This window comes from Bolinopsis microptera, chromosome 13 (genome assembly GCF_026151205.1).
Source record: "Bolinopsis microptera isolate Bmic1 chromosome 13, MBARI_Bmic_1.0, whole genome shotgun sequence".
Taxonomy (NCBI): Eukaryota; Metazoa; Ctenophora; class Tentaculata; order Lobata; family Bolinopsidae; genus Bolinopsis; species Bolinopsis microptera.
The window spans coordinates 10,343,238-10,354,126 of NC_087084.1; positions in this window are offsets into that span (position 1 = coordinate 10,343,238).

A 10,889-nucleotide genomic window follows, 5' to 3' on the forward strand; every position below is an offset into this window, starting at 1 on the left:
TGTAATTAGTTTTATTTGTAATCGGTGACACGGAAATCGTGTTTATTTAGTGCGGAGGTCCATAATTTGTATATTAGCTGAAATTAATTTAAATGACAAGATTTATTTAAATGACAAGATGGAGCGAAAACGAATGAAAATTCTGATACCTAGCTAAAAGAGGGAAAAATTCTGGAAATGGTCAAGCGATACACGTGAATATTTATTCAAATCAATCAAAGCTAAAAACTGACGAAAAATCGGGTGCTCATGATGAAAAACTGTTGCAACACACCAATAAAGTAAATAAAAAACAAATATAATTATGTGCCTTGCCTTGCAGATATTGGTTATTTTTAAAAGAAAACGAAACAGAAAATTAAAATATCATGATTCAAGTCAAATAAAGTCTTGTAGATCATTTGTGGTGAGTCAATGGAAGCTCGCCTTTGCCTCAGAACAGCGTTTCGTGCTAACTGGCCAATACTTCAGTAATTACAACAGAAGTCAGTGTTTCTCTTGGATGAAATTTATGCAATGTTGAGGTTGTGGAAAATAACTCTTCTGCAGACCTTGTATTGTGTCCGTGATACCTGTGGGACGAAGTGATTTTTTACGGATTTGATGGTATTCGAGAACGGTATTTTTTACCTTTTCACTATGGGGTCGTTAACATATTACGTAATCATTTTTTGGAACATTTTTACCCCCCCCCCCCCCCCCCCCCTCCGTCATCAGTTTTACACATAGCTATTGTGCCAAAATTACACTAGCGTAATCATTCGGAACCCCCCCCCCCCCCCCCCTCCCCTCAGCTGATTACGTAATATGTGAACGACCCCTATCACATATGTTATACTAATATCGTATGGCAAATCAATATTATAATTTCAAAAGCAGCCGCGACCCGCGTGTGGACTCAGGGCTGTAGACTTAGAGTTAGAGTTGTATACCATTAAATCCTGAGTAGTATTTCAACTGAACTATCTAAAAAATAAATATGATAAAATGTTTTAAAACCCAAGTTTTTAAAAACACGATGTTAATGGTTACCGTAATCATGCAGTGACAGGATGTTTCTGAGGTGTAAGTGTAAGATTTGTTGAGATCCTCGAACTTTGAGTCTAAGATGGCAAGTACGTACGGTACGTACCTTTAAAAATAGCTGTACGGTACGTACTTTTAAACTTGGGCTGAAAGGTACAATGCTTGCAATTGCAAAAAGATGCACAAAAACCACGTTCACACGACAACTTTCATGGAAGCTGAATTCGCTCATCGCTGCATTTCAATTTATACCATTAGATTTAGAGCAGTTGTACAAGAATGTTCCAGAAGCAAGAAGGGTTGGACCATGTGACATTGGATTTGGCGCTTTGAATTATGTTGATTGAAAAAGTTGGCAGATGTTGTTTACGCGATTTTTAGCGCATCCTCGTTAATGTGTGAAACAAACTTTAGAGACTACGAATATCTTATTATATGAATATTTTATTATATGAATAAAAGAAGGCTGAGGCTGAAGCCTCAGCTTGCTGAAAAACTAGTGTTTATTTACTCCAATAAGCACATTAAAATGTGATACTGATTTTATCTGTCACTGTTCATTTTTATCTCTCACTGTTAATTTACTATCTTAATAATTCATGTTCCTCTTCGACTACTACCTCAAATAAAATTATGATAATACTAAAGGAACATTGCAAGTACTCCACTAACTTTGAAAAAAGTTTCATTTTTTCCCCAAAAAAGTCTGTACCCTATAGGGCCTGTACGGTACGTACCTTTAAAAGTAGCTGTACCGTACGTACTTAAAGCCCTGTACCGTACGTACTTGCCATCTTAGCTTTGAGTTTGTGAGACTTTGACCGTGCTATTAACACTGCTTCCTGCATGGGGGCGAGATAATTTTAAGCAAATTTGTATGGTCAATTATAAGACTGTTTAGCTTTAACTGATGATGAATATTAAAAACGGTAGTAATTTGCCTTCAACTATAATTATGTGGATGTCCTTGGTGAATACTTAAATGCTTTTATTTAGAACTCGAGGCTGCACTATCAAGAAATATCGTATGATCGCCCTACTGTATTTATAATTATATTTGATAGAGCAGGTACATACTGTACAAAATGAATTGAGCACATTGTTCTGATCAGTTGCTAACAATCTCACCTTCTTGACCACGAAGTTTTTTGAAGCAAGTTGCCCACTCTTTGATCCTTGAGATGACAAAGACTCTGAAAGCAGTCACCGTAAAGAAGTAAGTGAAAAAGTTTCCAATCAGATTGAGGTTGAGTGCCACTGTTAATGCTATGCCGTAGAAATAAGCAGGTGAAAAACCCTCGCATCATAGTACAGATCATCCTTATCTACGATAAGAAAAGTAACTGGGTTGTAGAGAGACAGGAGCCAAATAGCCAGACAAACTCTGTAGGCATGCTTCTTCGACCAAGTGCTCGCTCTAAGAGGGTATATAAGCATCAAGAGCTTGGTAGTGGTTAAGGCACAGACCAGTAATGTGCCGGCTGGGTAGCAGTGGTAGCTTACAATCACTTTTATGTAACTAAAGGGCATTCCAAGGTCCCAACCTCTGCCTCCCATGATCGTTGAAACAGCATTTGGCACCACCCAGAAGACACAGAGCACTAAATCAATCACAGCTATTTGCTGGATAAGGGTCACAATGATGATGTGCAACTTAAATACTTTGTGTCTTAGTGATGAGTAGAGGATGGTGGTGTCTCCAAGGAGCGAGCTAAGGATCACAAGGATATACCAACCAGCCCAGGTGTATCTTAGTGCATCGTTCTTTATCTCAAACATGGTAGTGTTGGAGTAGTTGTAGGCCACCATATCCCTAAATACCCAGCTAATATATTATATGTGTTATTTTAGTTTTTGATTATCTGTTAATTGTTTGCAAGTTAATTAGCAAAAGAAAAAATTCCCCTATTTGTAAATTTGTAGAGCAGAAACAATGGTCTTGTTTTTGAGATGACAAGATAGATCGAATAGTTAGGTCACCATATTTCTAAATACCCAGCTAATACATACGAGAAGAATCGCGTTAATAATAATATCTCAGAAAATTAATATTAATTCAACTTAATACACGTGTTTAACTTTTTTAATTAATTCGATCAGTTGATTTTACATAATAAGGTTGCCTGATCGAATAATGACAATTGACTACTTGATACGAATTTAATGAATATATACGCAGATAAAAACCTAAAAGACAGCGGTTATCTCTTAATTGCGCTCTTCTGACAAACAAGAAAAAACAGAAAATAATATTATTTTCCGTTTTTTCTTGTTTTTAGCGCTATTTAGCGCTGATGATGCAGTAGTGATACATCTTTTGATTCGTTGACAATCTACTCAGTCATCACATATCAGATATAAGTCGAACAGCATCTGGTTCACTTCATTGTGCTGATTCCGGGAAGCATTCTCTTTACGCTCTAATCGTATTAAAAATCAAAATATCGGTCATTGAAAAATGAGTAATTATAGGCCTGTCAATGATTGCAGATTGCAGCCCAATTAAGAGCTGATCAGTTGCAGCTACTCATGTGCTATATAAGGGATAACTGAAGTCACGTGACCGTCGATCCTATCACGTGACCTTGATTGATGATTCGTACAAATCCTCGGTCACGTGATCACATTTGTAACGTGTCGAATACTGACTAGGATATCTCGTTACCGCGTCACCAGAGTTCAAGCTACTTGACCAGGCCTTATATGGAATATATATTATCATACTTCTATTTCTATATTCAGGCCAAATTGCTTTAAAATGCACTTGAATGTCATAAATGTTATTATTATTAGTCAGTGTAATAAGCGCCAAGCGCGAGCACAGAACATTTTTTCTCCGATTTCGATAAATTTGGTACCAAAATTTGTCTAAAAATGTGAATAAAATTAATCCACCGTGTAGCAATTTTTGCTAAAAATGCTACATGGCGCTTGTTCGCCGCGCGTGCTTTTTTCGCGCAAATTTTAGTTTTTGGCCTATAACTTTCACATTTTCAGGTATTATCACATAATTATTATGGCAACGTAATCAGCTCATCGAGACGAAACTTTTGGTACTAACATTTTAAGATTTAAAGGAAAATTATTTTCAAAATTTTTCAATCTGAATTTTGAAAAAATTTTGAAAAATTTGGTGCTTCAAATATTATAATTTTGGTACCAAAAGTTGCGTCTGACTAAGCTCATTACGATACTGTAATAATTATTTCAAAATATTCAATATTTTAGGAGTAATGGGCATTTTAAGCAATAAATTACCCATTTTTCGTCCTTTCTCATTTCTTGTAATGCACAGGAGACCCACATATAGCTCGACGTTATTTTGCTACACGGTGAATTTGCATTATTCACACTTAGAGGCAACTTTTGGTACCAAATTTATCAAAATCAGAGACAAAAAATTCTGTGCCAACTCATGGCGCTTACGTATTACATAGACTAAATAAATATTGAAAAGGACTACCAGTACCAAGGATTTTGAAAATGTGGCTCGCGCTGCGTCGTTTTGTTGCACTTGCATTAAACTCAAAAGTTAGAATCGTGAAATTAAACCACCTTCAGGAACATAAATATAATGTTTAACAAAAACAACGATCCAACAACTTGCGAGTTGTGAGCGAGTTATATATATTACATAATAATTGCAGAGAAGTGTTGTCGTAAATGTCTAAACATGTCATTGAGCAATAAGCGCCCATGGCGCCGAGTACCTACGTTATCTAATTCAACTATTTCATATTTTGTGTTAACATTTTGACTTTACAAATTATGTACTAATATCACAATATCGTGTACGTCATTCCTGGAATTATGAATTTCGGTTTTTGAGTAGGTGCCTGGCCAAACATCAACCAGTAAAATGTTAGTTACAAATCTTGATTTTAGTACCGATACCTTCATGTGTATACCATCACATGATCGTATTCCTGGAATTATGAATTTCGTTTTTTTTATTCGGCCGGAGTTGTTTTACGAGTTGGTTACAGAACGAGATCGTTCACAATTTTTAAAGGCCAAATTTTAGCTTTTTAAAACCCCCCTCACCCCGTTAATATGGGTCCATTACTATCATCAACACGTAAACCAACTTCGGCCAAAGTTAAAATTGGCCGAAGTTGGCTACGATCTTGGTGACAGTAAAGGATGGGTAGGAGAAATACCACCGACCTTAGCTTTGTCCTACCCATCCAATTATTTTATTTATGATTTAACTTCAAGGTCGTTACCATGTCAGTACAACAATAAATCGCACAAAAAGTAAAAATCTTGAACGAAATGAAACTGATCATTCCAAAACTTGTAATGTAACCCTGTATGGGCTAATATATAAGATCATCAAGACTTATATTGATATCAGGTGAATAGTACACCGATACAAATGGCATTTCGAGTTTCGACTTACGCATTTTGTTTTTCGGACTGCAAACAATCTTTGTTGGAATGACGATGATCTGCATTTTGATTTTGTTGTCCCTGACATTTTACTGCACTTGCTATTTTCGAGACGCTCCTGAAATTTTGCAACACAGAACTCACACTTCACAGTCACAGTTGCTGGGTGACTACTGGAGTGCTGGGTTAAAGTTGGTATTAAATTTCATGTGATGACTCCTTAATCCTCATATCATGCTTATTTCAGGTAAATCTACAGTGGGTGCTCTGTTGGAACGGTTCTACGAGCCCAAGGAGGGCACTATCTTGCTGGATGGCCGAGATATTGGAGAACTGGATACTACGGAGCTAGATCATAGATAGATAGATGATGACATTGACAATAAACTATAAGTATAACATAACTGATTTTAAATTTCCTTGAATAAAGCTTTCAGCTAGCGGGTGTACAGGTTTGAGGAAGCCTATGAGCTAGGTAGGCGATATAAAATGTTAATTACCATATTATAAGCAATACTTTCAGCAATACTCATAAGGCACAACACTCATACTCGAGAAAGGCTTTAAAATCGTACAAGAAAAATGTATGGTCAGGAACAGGTTATAATAATAAGAAATATTGAAACTGCCCCTTTGATCACGAATCAATACGAACAAAAAGATAGATTGATAACAGTGTTACTGTGTCAGCGTGAATATGAGGTATATACGATGAGCTATAGGAATGAATGTTTCGATCTAAAGATCTAAGGCAGCTGACCCAGGCCGAGTCTATCGAGCACAAAATAAAAGGATGAAACATTTTTCCTGTAAGCTTGTAGTAAAAATATACTAGCTTGTTGAGGATTACATGCGATGAGCTATTGTTATTTCATATCACAAGATCCAATCATGTCCTAACATTCACTACTCAAAGTCAATATCCCATTCACTGTAATTGATAAGCTAAGAAGGTACACGAAACGTGTGTGAACAATGTTGCGTTATCCAGCTGAGCTATTGTCGTGCGAAGCACCTATGACCTACAGCTTTAAACGTCTAGAGGCACACTGTTCCTACTCAAGTATTGTATCCTACAATCTTCTCTCCAGATACTATTTATTCAGGCAATACTATCGAGAATATGTCTATTGATATTTAAAACTTGACGAAAAAATCCATAATTTCTACAGTATAACAGAGCTAGATGATGAATAGAAATTAAAATATAACTGATTTTTTAAATTTCCTCGAACAAAGCTTTCGACTGACGGGTTTCTAGTATTAGATGTTAGACGTAAGCTGGTTTTGGTCATTTAATTTTAAGAGTTAAGACGCCCACCCATTCCTTTACTAGCTTTTTCTAACCAACTCCCTAGTCTTTATAGACTAGATAACGTAATGTCTAAACGATCCCTTAGCTAAGTGTATATGCTACACCCACTTAATGAAACATGATAGTATACATACCCAAACATGCTTAAGTCAACTTGACAAAGCCGATCACATGCACACTGCACAATGCACATGGTCCTATGTGAATGCAGATCAGAGAAATACCAGTGTGGATTGTTAAGACGTGTGTTTGTGTGAATTTGATGTTGATCATTAAAGAGTTTGACTGATAACTTAACAATTAAGGAAACTATCAGCAATTCTTTTCGTTAAACTTTGTCAAACAAATCTCGCTGACGCTTTTTATATTACAGATAACGAATAATTTATTATACCGTAATCCTCATAAACTTTGATTGATTTCGAAATTTCTTCCGGCGGAAAATTCTAAGCCAGTCGTTTTCATACTTACGTTCAGGAAATGCATCGGATCTCAAGAACACTTTGTGCGTCAGTTGTTGTATTACTCACGTTGCTAAGTACAGCTGAAATTCTAGAGCCTGATATAGAAAGGTTTGGGTTCATGTTACCTTTTGCAACTTTCTCTTTCATGGTAAAATAAGATTTCAATTTTTTCAACCGTCTCCTTTAACGTTTCTATGCACAATTATCGAAAATTATTTGGTTCATGAAATATGTTTGATAAATTAGTAACGAAAGAAAATCAGCAGCACATTAGCATAAACCTTTTCAGGTTCACTAAAGTAAGAAGAATGGACAGCTTTCCCAGAAATGTTCATAAAGAAGTTTTTGGAGCTGGGGCTGTTTCAGAAGACTCAGAAGCCAATGATACTGAATCAGACGGTTCTGAGTCGAACGATATCGGTGATGATCCTGAGTTGGACGATCCTGGTTCTGAATCTGATGAGACTGAGCTAGATGATACAAAGGAATCAAGAAAGACTGAATCTGATGCAGAGTCTGAAGAAGATGATACAAAGGAATCAAGGCAGACTGAATCTGATGTAAAGTCTGAAGAAGATGATACAAAGGAATCAAGACAAACTGAATCTGATGTAGTGTCCGAAGAAGAGGAGGATGATGGTGGTGCAAAAAAGTTTTTCTATAATCTATACTACAATATGCTGACAGGGATCTTCCATGATCTTGGAATTATCCTTAAATTCTTTTATAAATCCGTTTCGATTATCAAAAACTTCTTTGAAGAACTATGGGTCAAAATCAAAAGAAAGGTTAAGCAGTTCGTGAAAGAGACTTTAGAGAAGATCAACAAATTGTTAAAAGCAATTTGGGAGAAAATATCACAAGAATATTATCCCATTGTCCTTGATTTTGTGGGAGTATGGAGTTTGGAAATATTCCTCGTCATCGCCATCGTTTCTGTGTGGTCCTGTTTTTTCAACCACTACGTTATCAAAAAACATAAAATGAAGAAAAAGAAGAGGAAAGAGAAGGAAAAAGCAACGATATTTGCAAATGCATGTGCGGGTTTGGTGGAACTGGACCTCGAAAATGGGTCAAGCTATTTATCTAATGAGGAGTTAGCAGGACTAGGCTCAAGGACAGGAGATGAAATAGTAGGAGCGGAGGAAGGAGGGAGTATAATAGAGACTATACCAGAGGAGGAGGAGGAGAGTACAGAATGTAGTACTTCCATTTCAACAGAAGATGATACTAGTACTTTGGTCACTTCTAACGCGTCTGCGCAGGTTTAGGAGGAAAGATAGAATGATATAGATGTAACAATTACACGATACCAACAACCAACACTGGGACACGTGCAATTACCCGGTTAGACTTACCGTTTCTACTTCAAGAAAGGAAAAATGATTATAATCGTTTCGAACTTGATAGTTGAATATGGAGAGAGCTGAGGAACGACCGGTTAATTGGTGTTTTGGCTGCCGGACCCGAAACACGAACGGCTGGATATCAATTTATTTTTCGGTTAGCCAGATTTTTCCGGACCGAAACCGGGTGTTTAGAAATAGATGAAGAAACGTTAAGCTGCTGGAAAGTTCCAATTAATTCCTTTTTGAAACTCTATCATTTTAAAATTTGGTACGGAAAGGCAATTTTACGAATTTGACAACAACATGGTCTTGCCCCTAAGTTCCGATCAGTACCTCTTGTTACATCTGAACTTTAGGACCTGGAATGTAATCTCATTCGACCACGAGATCCAAACCTGAGGACCCGGGAAAATGCAATATCCCCTAATCCTTTAGATCCTCCGTCAGCATCTTCTCAAAATCTAACACCTGCAACTTAACTTTAGGATCCCCCACCACCTTCAGCCCCTCTTCTACCTTCAGTCTCTCCTCAGTGCCTGTATTTAAATGATATGCACCGGTTACCCGTACACAACTTGTTTTACTACCTCAGTTGATGATCCTTTCTTGTATGCTCCAGCACCTTATGATCCTTCCCCGCCCTCGTATTGAGATTTTTTAACTGAACTTTTTAACGGAGAACAGATCTTACTGAAGATTATAATGTGCGAACACTCTAAGAGGAAGCTGGTTCTCTAATTGCTACACCCACTTAATGAAACATGATAGTATACATACCCAAACATGCTTAAGTCAACTTGACAGAGCCGATCACATGCACATTGCACATGGTCCTATGTGAATGCAGATCAGAGGAATACCAGTGTGGATTGTTAAGACGTGTGTTTGTGTGCATCTCGTGTTGATCGTTTAATAGTTAATTGACTGATAACTCAACAATGGAGGACAATTTTCAGCTACTTATACTTATTAAATATTACCATTAGTTGATTTATTTGGTGGTTGATAGCTATTTTTTTCATTTGAATTTTGTCAATAAAATTTGTCGAATCTTTCAATATTGAAACAGATTTTTATTAGTTAAATTCAGTACATCACAATGAAAGTGCTGAGTCTTCCAAATGTTTGTTTGATTTCGAAATCTTCCGTCTGTAAATTTTAAACTATTTGTGTTCTTAGTAACGTTCAGGAAATGCATCGGATCTCAAGAACGCTTTGTGTGTCAGTTGTTGTACTACTCACATTGCTAAGTACAGCTGATCTTCTAGAGCCTGATAAGGAAAGGTTTGAAGCCGAATTTAACATCCATCAACATTTTGTTTTGGCAAAATTAAATTTGAATTTTTGAACTATTTTTGTCATTTGTGCGAAATTATCGAGTATGGTTAACAAAAACAGTTTTTAATAACTTAAATAAGATAAGAATATCTGCGGTATACTTTTATTCACCCTTCTAGGTACATTATAGAAGCAGGAGGAATAGACTCGCCCAAAGACGTTTATAGAATAACAAGGTCTGAAACTGTTGATTCAGATGACCCAGAAGCCAATGATACTCATGAATCAGACGGTTCTGAGTCGAACGATATTGGTAATAATCCTGAGTTGGACGATCCTAGTTCTGATGAATCAAGACAGACTGAATCTGATGTAGAGTCCGAAGAAGAAGAGGAAGAGGAGGAAGAAGAGGAAGTGGAGGAAGAAGAGGAAGTGGAGGAAGAAGAGGAAGTAGAGGAAGAGGAAGAGGATGATGGTGGTGCAGAGTTCTTCTATAATTTATATTACAAAGCGCTCACAGGGGCATTCCATCATCTCGGGGTTATCATTAAGTTTATTTACAAAACTTATTCCATCATCAAGAACTTCTTTGAAGAACTATGGGTCAAAATCAAAAGACTGGTTAAGAAGTTCGTGAAATATGCTTTGGAGAAGTTAAAAGAAATTTGGGAGAAGATAAAAGGAATTTGGGAAGAAATATCACAAGAAATTTATCCCGCCATCATTGATTTTATAGGAGAATGGAGTTTGGAAATATTCGTCGTCCTCTCCATTATTTTTGGGTGGTACACATGTTTTCATCACCACGTTCTCATAAAATATAAAAAGAAGAAAAAGGAGAAGAAAAAAGAAATAATACTTGAGAATGCATTGGCAGGATTAGTGGACCTCGAAAACGGGTCAAGCTGTTTATCCGATGAGGAATTAGCAGAAGAATGCTCAAAATTAACAGGAGATGAAATAGTTGGAGCGGAGGAAGGAGGGAGTATAATAGAGACTATACCAGAGGAGGAGGAGGAGAGTACAGAATGTAGTACTTCCATTTCAACAGAAGATGATACTAGT